Source organism: Chenopodium quinoa, unplaced genomic scaffold (assembly GCF_001683475.1).
Source record: "Chenopodium quinoa cultivar QQ74 unplaced genomic scaffold, ASM168347v1, whole genome shotgun sequence".
NCBI lineage: Eukaryota > Viridiplantae > Streptophyta > Magnoliopsida > Caryophyllales > Amaranthaceae > Chenopodium > Chenopodium quinoa.
Window position 1 is genome coordinate 1,377,789 of NW_018744239.1, and position 10,309 is coordinate 1,388,097.

Below are 10,309 nucleotides of genomic sequence, written 5' to 3' on the forward strand. Positions count from 1 at the left end.
TACTTGATCACGCCTTTTATGCATGTTTAAAGAAAATTGGTATTTGTAAATCAAGCTTAATAAGATATTTAAAAATCTTGTTCAGGGTTAATTTGATTATAATTCAAGTGATCGCTAATAATAGATTTATTTGTGCATTATACTCAACCAACATAGATAAACAAATTTAGGGTTAGTCCTATTGATTGCATGTTAGTCAGAAAGCGCACATGAATACGATCAGAATAAAGTAGAGGCCTATTATTAGGGCAGGTTCAATCTTTTTTAGGTTGGATTTGTACCTTCATCCTCGAACCCTATTTGGTTCAAGACCTTATGGAGTTGACGATTTCTTGGATCGTTAAGGGGTATAACCTTCACCTCGTGAACAATTTACAAGTTCCTAAAAAACTTGTTGGCGACTCTTTTGCTCTATCTTCTTTCCCTTTGGACGCCACCGTACTTTAGTGTATGATCACAGTGGGGTTCAAGCTAGGGGATTTACGCTTAAAATATTCCCCACAGTTTTTGGCGACTCTACTGGGGAGGATTTCTATTTTAATTCTTGAATTTGTTTCGGCAATGATTTAGAATGAGTGGATGAGACTCAAAACGTTCTAAGTATTTCATGTCCGTAATTTTGATTAACATTATTGTCATATGCATAAAAAAGATCTCATTGGAAAGACCATCCGCAATGAGTTAAAACATAGGATTTTACACGTAGGAAATTTGAGAAATATGTTTCACAACTAGGACTGAAATAACACTGCGCGAAACTGGAAAATTTTATCGAGCACAGAAAGCTGCTGAGGCATGTAGGAATTAGCGTCAGCGAACAGAAGCTGGCGCTAGACATTTAACCGTAGCGCCAGACGACAGCCATGTCGCCAGGCGCTACAGTTAAATCCTGGCGCCAACCTCTGTTTGCTGGCGCCAAATTCTTCCAATACCGAGCCAGAAATATGCGTTCTAATTTCGACCAGTTTTTTGCATTGTTTGCTCGATCCTACTTCCTGATTGAGTTTTTCTCACTATTCTGAAAGCCATATGTGTTCTACATATGGACATAACCCTCTCGGAATTCATGCTCCGTCTACCCGATTGAATGCTCTGAGTAACAAAGGGTACATCCGACAATGTCGAATTCACCAAACCATGGAAGCGAGTTTTTCTAAAAACTCGCGGTGTCCCATCCACTCGCGCCAACCCTTCACGGTTAGGCTTCCGCGCGGTGCATCCGGACAATTAACCATGGACCCTCTATTGACTAAACCATATCCTGAACTTTAGAGAACTAGAGCCATGGTTAGGTTGCAAACTCATTGCATCATATTGTGCCTACTTGACTAATTTTGCATTATTTGTTGTGCATATATATGTTTTCTTAACCGTTTGTTTGACTTGTGTTGAGATTTAATAAATTAGTGACTTACAGAACTTTGCCTAATTAATTAATTGATTAATTAATTTGAGTAAATAAAGTCTAATATTTTAATCAGAATTGACCTAGTACGACTTTAGGCATGCCCCTGTTGATTAATAACACCGAAAACAGTCTTAGATTGATGCTCCAACATTGGCGCCAAAAGATGAGCTGTAGCGCCACTCTGTGGGGTGTGGCGCCTGGCGACAGCTCTGTCGTCTGGCGCTACACTACACAGTGCGACGCCAGTCCTGTCGTTTTGCCGACAGTTCGGATTATTGGTCGAGTCATCACCTAGTGTCTAATTAACTAGTTTGCTAGTTAATTCGGTTAAATTTACTATCAATAATACTTTGTGGAGTCAGTAATTGAGTTTAGGCATTAAGTCCCATGGCCTTACACAAGAGTCCAAATATGTCACTTACACTCAACGCACACACCAATACACATACTTTGACCATGTCTAAGAGAGTCTTGTATGCGCGTTTTTTCCGTCATTTTTTAGGGGGGTAAGTCAGATATTAATCCTCCATTTTTTCTAAAAAAAATATTATACTTAGCTCTTAAAAATATACACATTATTTTGCTTATTTTTGCCAAAATATATGCACCCATTTTCTTTTATTTTTTTCCTCTTTAAAAAATCGTAAAGTCAAGTCGATTCGAGTCGAGTAATTAAAACGTAAAATGGTTTAAATTACAACGCGTGGTCAAGAAAGGAAGGACGGTTAATCAAAGACAACCTTTTCGTACAAGTCCAACTTTTCGACAAACCCAAAGCTTGTAAGAGGAAAGCTAGGACACTAATGGCAACACAAGAAGAAGTCGATGAGCTTAGGAACCAATTAGTTACCGTGACTGAGGCACTGAAGCTCCTCACACTTAAGATCGATGATCCCGTGAAACAACAAAAGATGGACCTCATGCAAGAGAGTCTAAGCAAGCTATCTAGCGACTACAAGTTTCAAGGGCTTACTTCACAAGGGGTCTCGGTGGACAAAGATCTTCTTCCGCAGAAGTTCAATGCCAACGACATCCCAAAATTCAAAGCAACTGATAACCCTTATTTTCATTTAAGAGCCTTCAAAACAATAATGAGTATTAAGGGTGTCGATAAGAAGATTTTCCCCTCTCTGTTCTCACTATCTCTCGAGACGGTTTGCCAACAATGGTTCTTTTCTCTTGAGAAAGAAAAGACCTCTACCTTGGAGTCCATAGCAAACGCTTTCGTTGATAGATACAAGTGCAACATTCAAGTTGAGACTGACGATAGAGAACTTGAAATCCTCAAGCAGAAAGAGAATGAAGGCTTCACCTCTTTCTTTAACAAATGGAGAGAAACCTCAGCTAAGATGATTGAGGTGCCAAGTGAAAAAGAGTCTGTAAGGTTGTTCATAAAAAACCTTCAAGAAAAATATTCCAAACATCTCAAGTATCAAAATAATCTCCATACCTTCAAGTTCGTCTACGACATTGGGATCAATATTGAAGATGACCTGGCTAAGTTAAAAGCTGCCAACAATAACTCTTACAGTGGCCGGAAAGGAAAGAAGAACGACAATCCTTCTTCTTCCAAAACCACCCACTCAAACAATGTTAGCACTTTTAATTTAGGTGAAGTCCTTGCTATGAACAATCAAGGACAAAAGAAACCATTTAGGAGAAACTTTACTCCTATTGGCATGAGTTATGACACCGCATTTGATCGATTAAATGCAAAAGGTCTTATAAATCCTATTGGACCATTTGGGGACCAACCAGTCGAAAAGTGGTCGGCTAATTGGAACCCCAATGCACACTGTAAGTATCACCAAGGTAGGGGCCATCTCACCGAAAACTGTTGGAAGCTTAAGAAAGCTATCCAAGACTAAATCGATAACAACAAGCTACCATTGCCCCCTGCCAGTAAGAAGCCAAGCATTGATAATGCACCTCTCGCTCATGCCTTTGTTGGGGTTTGGTGAGTCCGACTCACCGCGGAAACAAACCCAAAAACAAGACCACACTCGCAATAAATAAAACCATAAACCTTTGACGCGTGCTTCGTTCCAAAATGAGCTCTTACTTGAAAGCTTCAAGTCCCGCTCACACGGAGACCTCCAACGAAGTCCACCCGCACCAACAAAACCGACTAGGTCCAATGTCTTGGGGTTAGCAAGACCCGACCAATAAAACCCGAGTAATTATATTGAGTTCAAAGGTTTTCACTAATTGTGATGCCTTTTTCAACTCTTACTCAAGCATCATTCCCAATGCCCATACATGGGTATTTATAGGAAATGATGGGAGTATCATTTACTCTCCCATCAATGTGGGATAGTATGATTTTTCCATTTTATTTTAAAGCTAAAATAAAATTAAATCAAGCTAGTAATAACTCAACAAGTGGCAAGCTCATGTGAGTGGTTAGGTGAGGACCACTTGGAGAAGGGGGGGACCAAACTTGCTCCCCACTCCCTCTCCCATAACCGGCCACCTCACTTCACACACACTCAAGGACCACTAGCCACATGGCACCCACCCTTGGGCACCAAGGCAGCCAAGATGGGCTGCCATGTGCTGCTGTCCGTGGCAGCCACGCCCAGCAAGCCCAGCAGGCCCAGCACTCGCATACGGGCTACCAGGCGCTGCTGGCCAGCAAGCCCAACATGCTTGTGCGGGCTGCTACTGGCCTTGGCCAGCGCTGCTAGGCAGCAAGAAATGGCCTAGCCATGCTGCTGCTAGCTGTAGCGAGCTGGCGCGCCTAGCGTGTTAGCTGCTGCTACTTGTTGCGGCATGGTTTGCTAGCCATTGCGCGCACAAGGTTGTGCCTAGCATGCTAGCACGCACTAGGCAGCGCCTAGCCTTGCGATGCTAGCATGGGTGCGCTAGCACGCACCAGCCAGCCTAGGCTCGGCTTGGTGCGCATGCTAGCCACCATGCTAGGCCATACGCCCTTAGCACTCGGTTTGCTTGGGCATTCTGATGCTAGGGTATTTTGGTCTTTTGTTGATTTATTACTATTTCTCGTCTCGTCTTTCACTATTTTTCGACTTGACTTCCGACGCTCGGTTTCGACGCTCTAAGCTCGAAATTCCGACGTCTAAATAAATATTACTCGGTCGACTCATTAATTCCTTCCGAATTAATTCGTCGGTTCGGTTTGTTGAATGCTTGGGTGTGACCCGAATGATTCAGTCAAGATTAAGCTGTAATATTAATTATTCATTAATATTACTGATCGGAAGCGACCTCCACCCAGGCATTCCGATCACTTGACCTCACTGAATATATTAGCTTTCTAATAATTCTGAACCCACTAACGGAATAGTACACTTGTTCGAAGGACACCATTCCTTTCAATCTCCCACTTGTCCTTCCGGACAAGTGCGCATTTTGTGTACAACCTTTTTCCTATGTCGCTTAATGTCTCTTCATGAACTATAAGGTAAGATTTATTTTGTCATCCTTATTACGTCCAGAAGTGTTTCCCGATTCCGAGTCCGACTGTCAATAAACAGATGATTTCTAAAATCCATCCGAGCACGACCATGCATTTTACAGTCTCACTCTACGAGAGGCCTTGTATACAACAAAGACATCTTCCCTATTTTAGTAGGGGGACATTCCCTGTCTTGTAATGTAGCTCCTCTTACTGAGAGGACCTAGTCGCCCGAGTGTTGCCGTTATAATCCCTATTACGGAAGATGTTTGACAACATCAAAGCGAACTAGTACTCAAACAAGAGAACTCACAATACTCATGGTCGAGGAAATAGGTTCCGATAGCCATAATGAGAAGTATAATTATGACAAATTTTTAATTTCTTAAAGTATTCTCATAGGTCGATCCAGTATGGTTCTAAATCAATACCTGTGCAAATGATTTATGACAATCATGTCCTTTTAGCACATGAAACGGTGCTATAAATCAAACTACACACTAATCTCAATCGGTCATTAATCGTCCATCGTTTAAATTACCTTGATTAGGGATAATTTTCGATTATAATATTCAATGTTCACTTAATAGGTGTTTCCTTACCAAGACTGGTCTTGATACCCTATTTTGAATATTCTCAGAATCGAATGGACTCATTATTTAATCCTAAACCACAATTAAATAGCATAACGGAGTAACAAAATATTGCATGAAATTTTATATTACTCCAAAACTTGAATGGTTTTCCTTAGCGTCTTCCATTAATTTTTCTCAAAATTAACTAAAACACTAAACAAGGAAATCAAAGCCAGTCTCCTACATGCTTGATTCCCATTGCCTCAACGTGCTTGTTGTGCTTCACTTGAGGAAAAGGTTTAGTAAGTGGATCGGCTACATTGTCATCCGTTCCAACTTTGCAAATTCTGATTTCACCCTCTGATTTCCATTCTCGAATCATGTGAAATCGCCGCTTGACATGTTTGACCTTCTGATATTCCCTAGGCTCTCTGGCCTGAGCAATAGCTCCATCGTTGTCACAATAGAGGGCTATTGGACCCTTTATAGAGGGTACAACATCAAGTTCACCAACGAACTTACCAATCCAAACAGCCTCCTTAGCTGCTTCAGCAGCTGCTAAGTATTCGGCTTTAGTTGTAGAATCTGCGGTTGTACTCTGCTTTGCGCTCTTCCAACTAAACACCCCTCCATTTAGACAGAACACATATCCAGATTGCGATTTGAAATCGTCTCTGTCTGTTTGGAAGCTTGCGTCGGTATAACCTTCCACAACTAAATCCTCTGCACCACCATACACCAGGAATTTATCCTTGTTCCTTTTCAGGTACTTTAGGATATTTTTTGCCGCAGTCCAATGCGCCTCTCCTGGGTCTGATTGGTAACGGCTCATAGCACTCAAGGCATACGATACATCTGGCCTAGTACATATCATGGCATACATGATCGATCCAATAAGCGAAGCATATGGAATCTGATTCATTCTTACCCACTCATCAAGTGTCTGTGGACACTGCTTCTTGCTTAGGGTTATGCCATGTGACATTGGCAGGTGACCTCTCTTGGCCTCCTCCATGCCAAATCGAGCAAGTACCTTATCAATATAAGTACTATGACTCAATCCAATCATCCTTTTCGATCTATCCCTATAGATCTTGATGCCTAGTATGTACTAAGCCTCTCCCAAGTCTTTCATTGAGTAGCACTTTCCAAGACAAGCCTTTATAGACTCTAATAACGGAATGTTGTTTCCGATGAGAAATATGTCATCGACATATAAGACTAGGAAGGCGATGTCACTCCCACTGACCTTCTTGTAAATACAAGATTCATCTGGATTCTTGATAAAACCAAACTTACTGATGGCTTCATCGAATCGCAGATTCAAACTTCTGCTTGCTTGCTTTAGTCCATAAATGGACTTCTTAAGCTTACAAACTTTCCTAGCATTGTTTTGGTCGACAAAACCTTCAGGCTGTGTCATATACACACTTTCTTCCAAATAACCATTAAGGAAGGCGGTTTTGACGTCCATCTACCATATTTCATAATTGTAATATGCAACAATCGCTAGGAGGATCCGAACGGATTTAAGCATTGCGACTGGTGAAAAGGTTTCATCGTAATCAATACCATGAACTTGTCTGTAACCTTTTGCCACCAATCTAGCTTTGTAAATGAATACATTTCCATCTTTGTCGGTTTTCAACTTGAAAATCCACTTACATCCGATAGGTGTATAACCTTCGGGTAAGTCAACCAAGTCCTAGACTTGATTTTCAAACATGGAATCCATTTCAGATCTCATGGCCTCTTGCCATTTAGCAGAGTCGGTGCTTGCCATCGCTTGCTTGTAGGTTGCCGGTTCATCTCAAATCGATGATTCTCGGTTAATACTAAACCAACATATCTATCAGGTTGAGATCTCAGCCTCTGAGACCTATGTAGGGTAATGGATTGAGCATTTGCATTGTCGGTTCGACTTTGCACATTTTGATCATTTTGACCTGCGTCAACAAATGCTGTTTGAGCACTTTGACTGTCATTATGATTTTGTTGCTCATCCTCACGAACTTCGTTGAGTTCAATTTTCCTCCCACTTGTCATTTTGGAAAGGTGCTCCTTCTCCAAAAAGACACCATCGCGAGCAACAAACACTTTGTTCTCCGATTTGTTGTAGAAGTAATACCCTTTGGTTTCTTTTGGGTAGCCCACAAAGTAAACCTTGTCAGATTTGGGATGAAGTTTGTCAGAAATCAATTTCTTGACATATGCTTCGCATCCCCATATCTTTAGAAAAGATAACCTAGGAGGTTTCTTCGTCCATAATTCATATGGAGTCTTTTCTACAGCTTTTGATGGAGCACGGTTCAGCGTTAGTGCCGCAATTAGAAGTGCGTGTCCCCAGAAAGAGATAGGAAGATCACTAAGACCCATTGTTGATCGTACCATGTCTAACAAGGTCCGATTTCTCCTTTCGGATACTCCGTTCCATTGAGGAGTTCCTGGAGGTGTCAATTCTGAAAGTATACCCTTTTCTTTCAGATGGTCATCGAATTCTTGGCTCAAGTATTCACCACCTCGATCCGATCGAAGGGCTTGTATTTTCTTGCCAAGCTGATTTTCAACTTCACTCTGAAATTCTTTGAACTTTTCAAATGATTCAGATTTATGCGACATGAAGTGGACATAGCCATATCTACTATAGTCGTCTGTGAAAGTGATGAAATATCGATGTCCATTTCTTGTGGTTGAGCTCATTGGTCCACATACGTCGGTATGTATAAGACCCAATAAGTCACTTGCCCTTTCTCCCAACTTGGAGAATGGTTGTTTAATCATCTTGCCTAATAGACATCCCTCGCAATTATCAAACGATTCTAAATCGAAAGAGTGAAGAACACCTTCTTGTAGAAGTTTCTTGATGCGTTTGATGTTAATGTGGCCAAGACGACAATGCCACAAGTAAGTATGATTTGACTCTATGGTCTTAGCTCTTTTGGTATCATTATTCACATTATAAACTTGTTTGTCTAAATAAAGCACATAAAGGACATTTTCAAAATGTGCAATACCATATAAAACATTATCGAGATAAAACGAACATTCTTTGTCCTTTACTCGAAATTCAAAACCTTTGGCGTCTAACGCCGAAATTGAAATAATGTTTTTGGTAATGTTAGGAACATAATAAACATTATCGAGTTCCAAAACTAGCCCGGTGGGCAAAGACAAACTGAGAGTTCCTATGGATACGACACCAATTCTGGCTCCATTGCCGACTCGGAGTTCAATCTCTCCCTTCTTTAGCCTTTTAGCGTTCCTTAGTCCCTGAGAATTGGAACAAAGGTGTGAGCCACATCCGGTATCTAATACCCATGATGTTAAGCTAGTGAAGTTAAAGTCTATAACGAATATACCTGATTCAAAAGCAACGGTTCCGTTCTTCTTATCTTCCTAGAACTTGAGGCAATCTCTCTTCCAATGTCCCTTCTTCTTACAGTAGAAACATTCGGAATCAGATTTAGAAGACGCTACCTTCTTATTCTTGATAGCTTTAGACTTAGGCGGAAAAGTTTTCTTCTTACCTTTCCCCTTAAAGCCTTTCTTCTGCTTGCCCGAAAATTTGAACGGCTTGCCCTTTTTAATCATGAGCATATCATGCTTTCCCTCATCCTTGAGCGTTTGCTCAGCTTGCTTCAACATACCATGAAGCTCGGTGAGGGTTTTCTCCATGTTTTGCATTATAGTTCATCTTGAACTGATCATAGCCTTTGTGCAGCGAGTAGAGAATGATGTCAATTGCCATCTCGGTTGAATACCCCGCATCAAGCCTTCCCATGTTTTCAAACAATCCAATCGTTTTGAGTACATGTGGGCTGACTGGCTCTCCTTTCTTGAGCTTGCTCTCAAGGATCTGCCTGTGGGTTTCAAACCATTCAGTTCGGGCCTGCTCTTGGAACATATTCTGCAATTCAGAAATGATCTCAAAAGCCGTCTCTTTTTCAAAGAAAGTCTTTTGAACCTCAGGAGACATTGTGGCCAACATGATGCATTAGACATCTCGATTGGCACTTTGCCATCGATTTAGGGCAGCTTGAGTCACCTCCTCATTGGGAGCCTCGGGCATTTCCTCGTCAAGGACATATTCCTTTTGCTTTTGCATGAGAACAATTCGCAAGTTCCTTTGCCAATCAAGAAAATTTGGCCCACTCAGCTTCTCCTTGTCGAGAATTGAGCGTAACAAGAATTGGTTGTTTGAGTTATTTGAAGACATGATTCTACAATTGAAAGAATTTGAAATGAAAAACCATTCATTATACTTAAATAAGATTGAATTCATGCATTTTAATAAAACTTATTTAAAACGTCTTATTCACACATTAAAGATTGTCCCCATTTTAGGTGAGAATAAGTCGATTCCAAGATCCAAAGAAACAAAGAGTGGTTAAGCATGCTTTGGCTTGTCTTAACACTCAATCTCCTAAGGTAAGCAACGCTTTGCTAATGGCTCCAAGCCACTCTTGGTTGAATAAATCGTCGCATCCAATGCTCTCTAAACAATTTATTCACTTTGCCACGACATGTTAGGACTCCATAACTCATATCGTTGAGTATAACCAAAACCACCTTGCATACCCGGTATGCCTTACGTTCCTTGGAGAAGTAGTGATGCCTCGCTTTGGCGTAGCCCACCACTACCCTCGTTCGGTTGGTAAGTGTGTTTTGGAATGGCAAGTTTTACTCAATATTTTAGGGACCTAGGGTTTCTATGTTGGTTGATTTAAGTGAACTTAATTAATCATCTCAACATTCAAAATCCTAAACATGCATCTAACATATAATTCATATATATATAAACATAAATATATATCGAAAACGTAAATAGAGATGCATTTGGCAACTAGCATGACCCCTTGAGATCTTCAAGTCTTCAAAAGGTCTTCATTTGCAACTTCATAGCTTGTC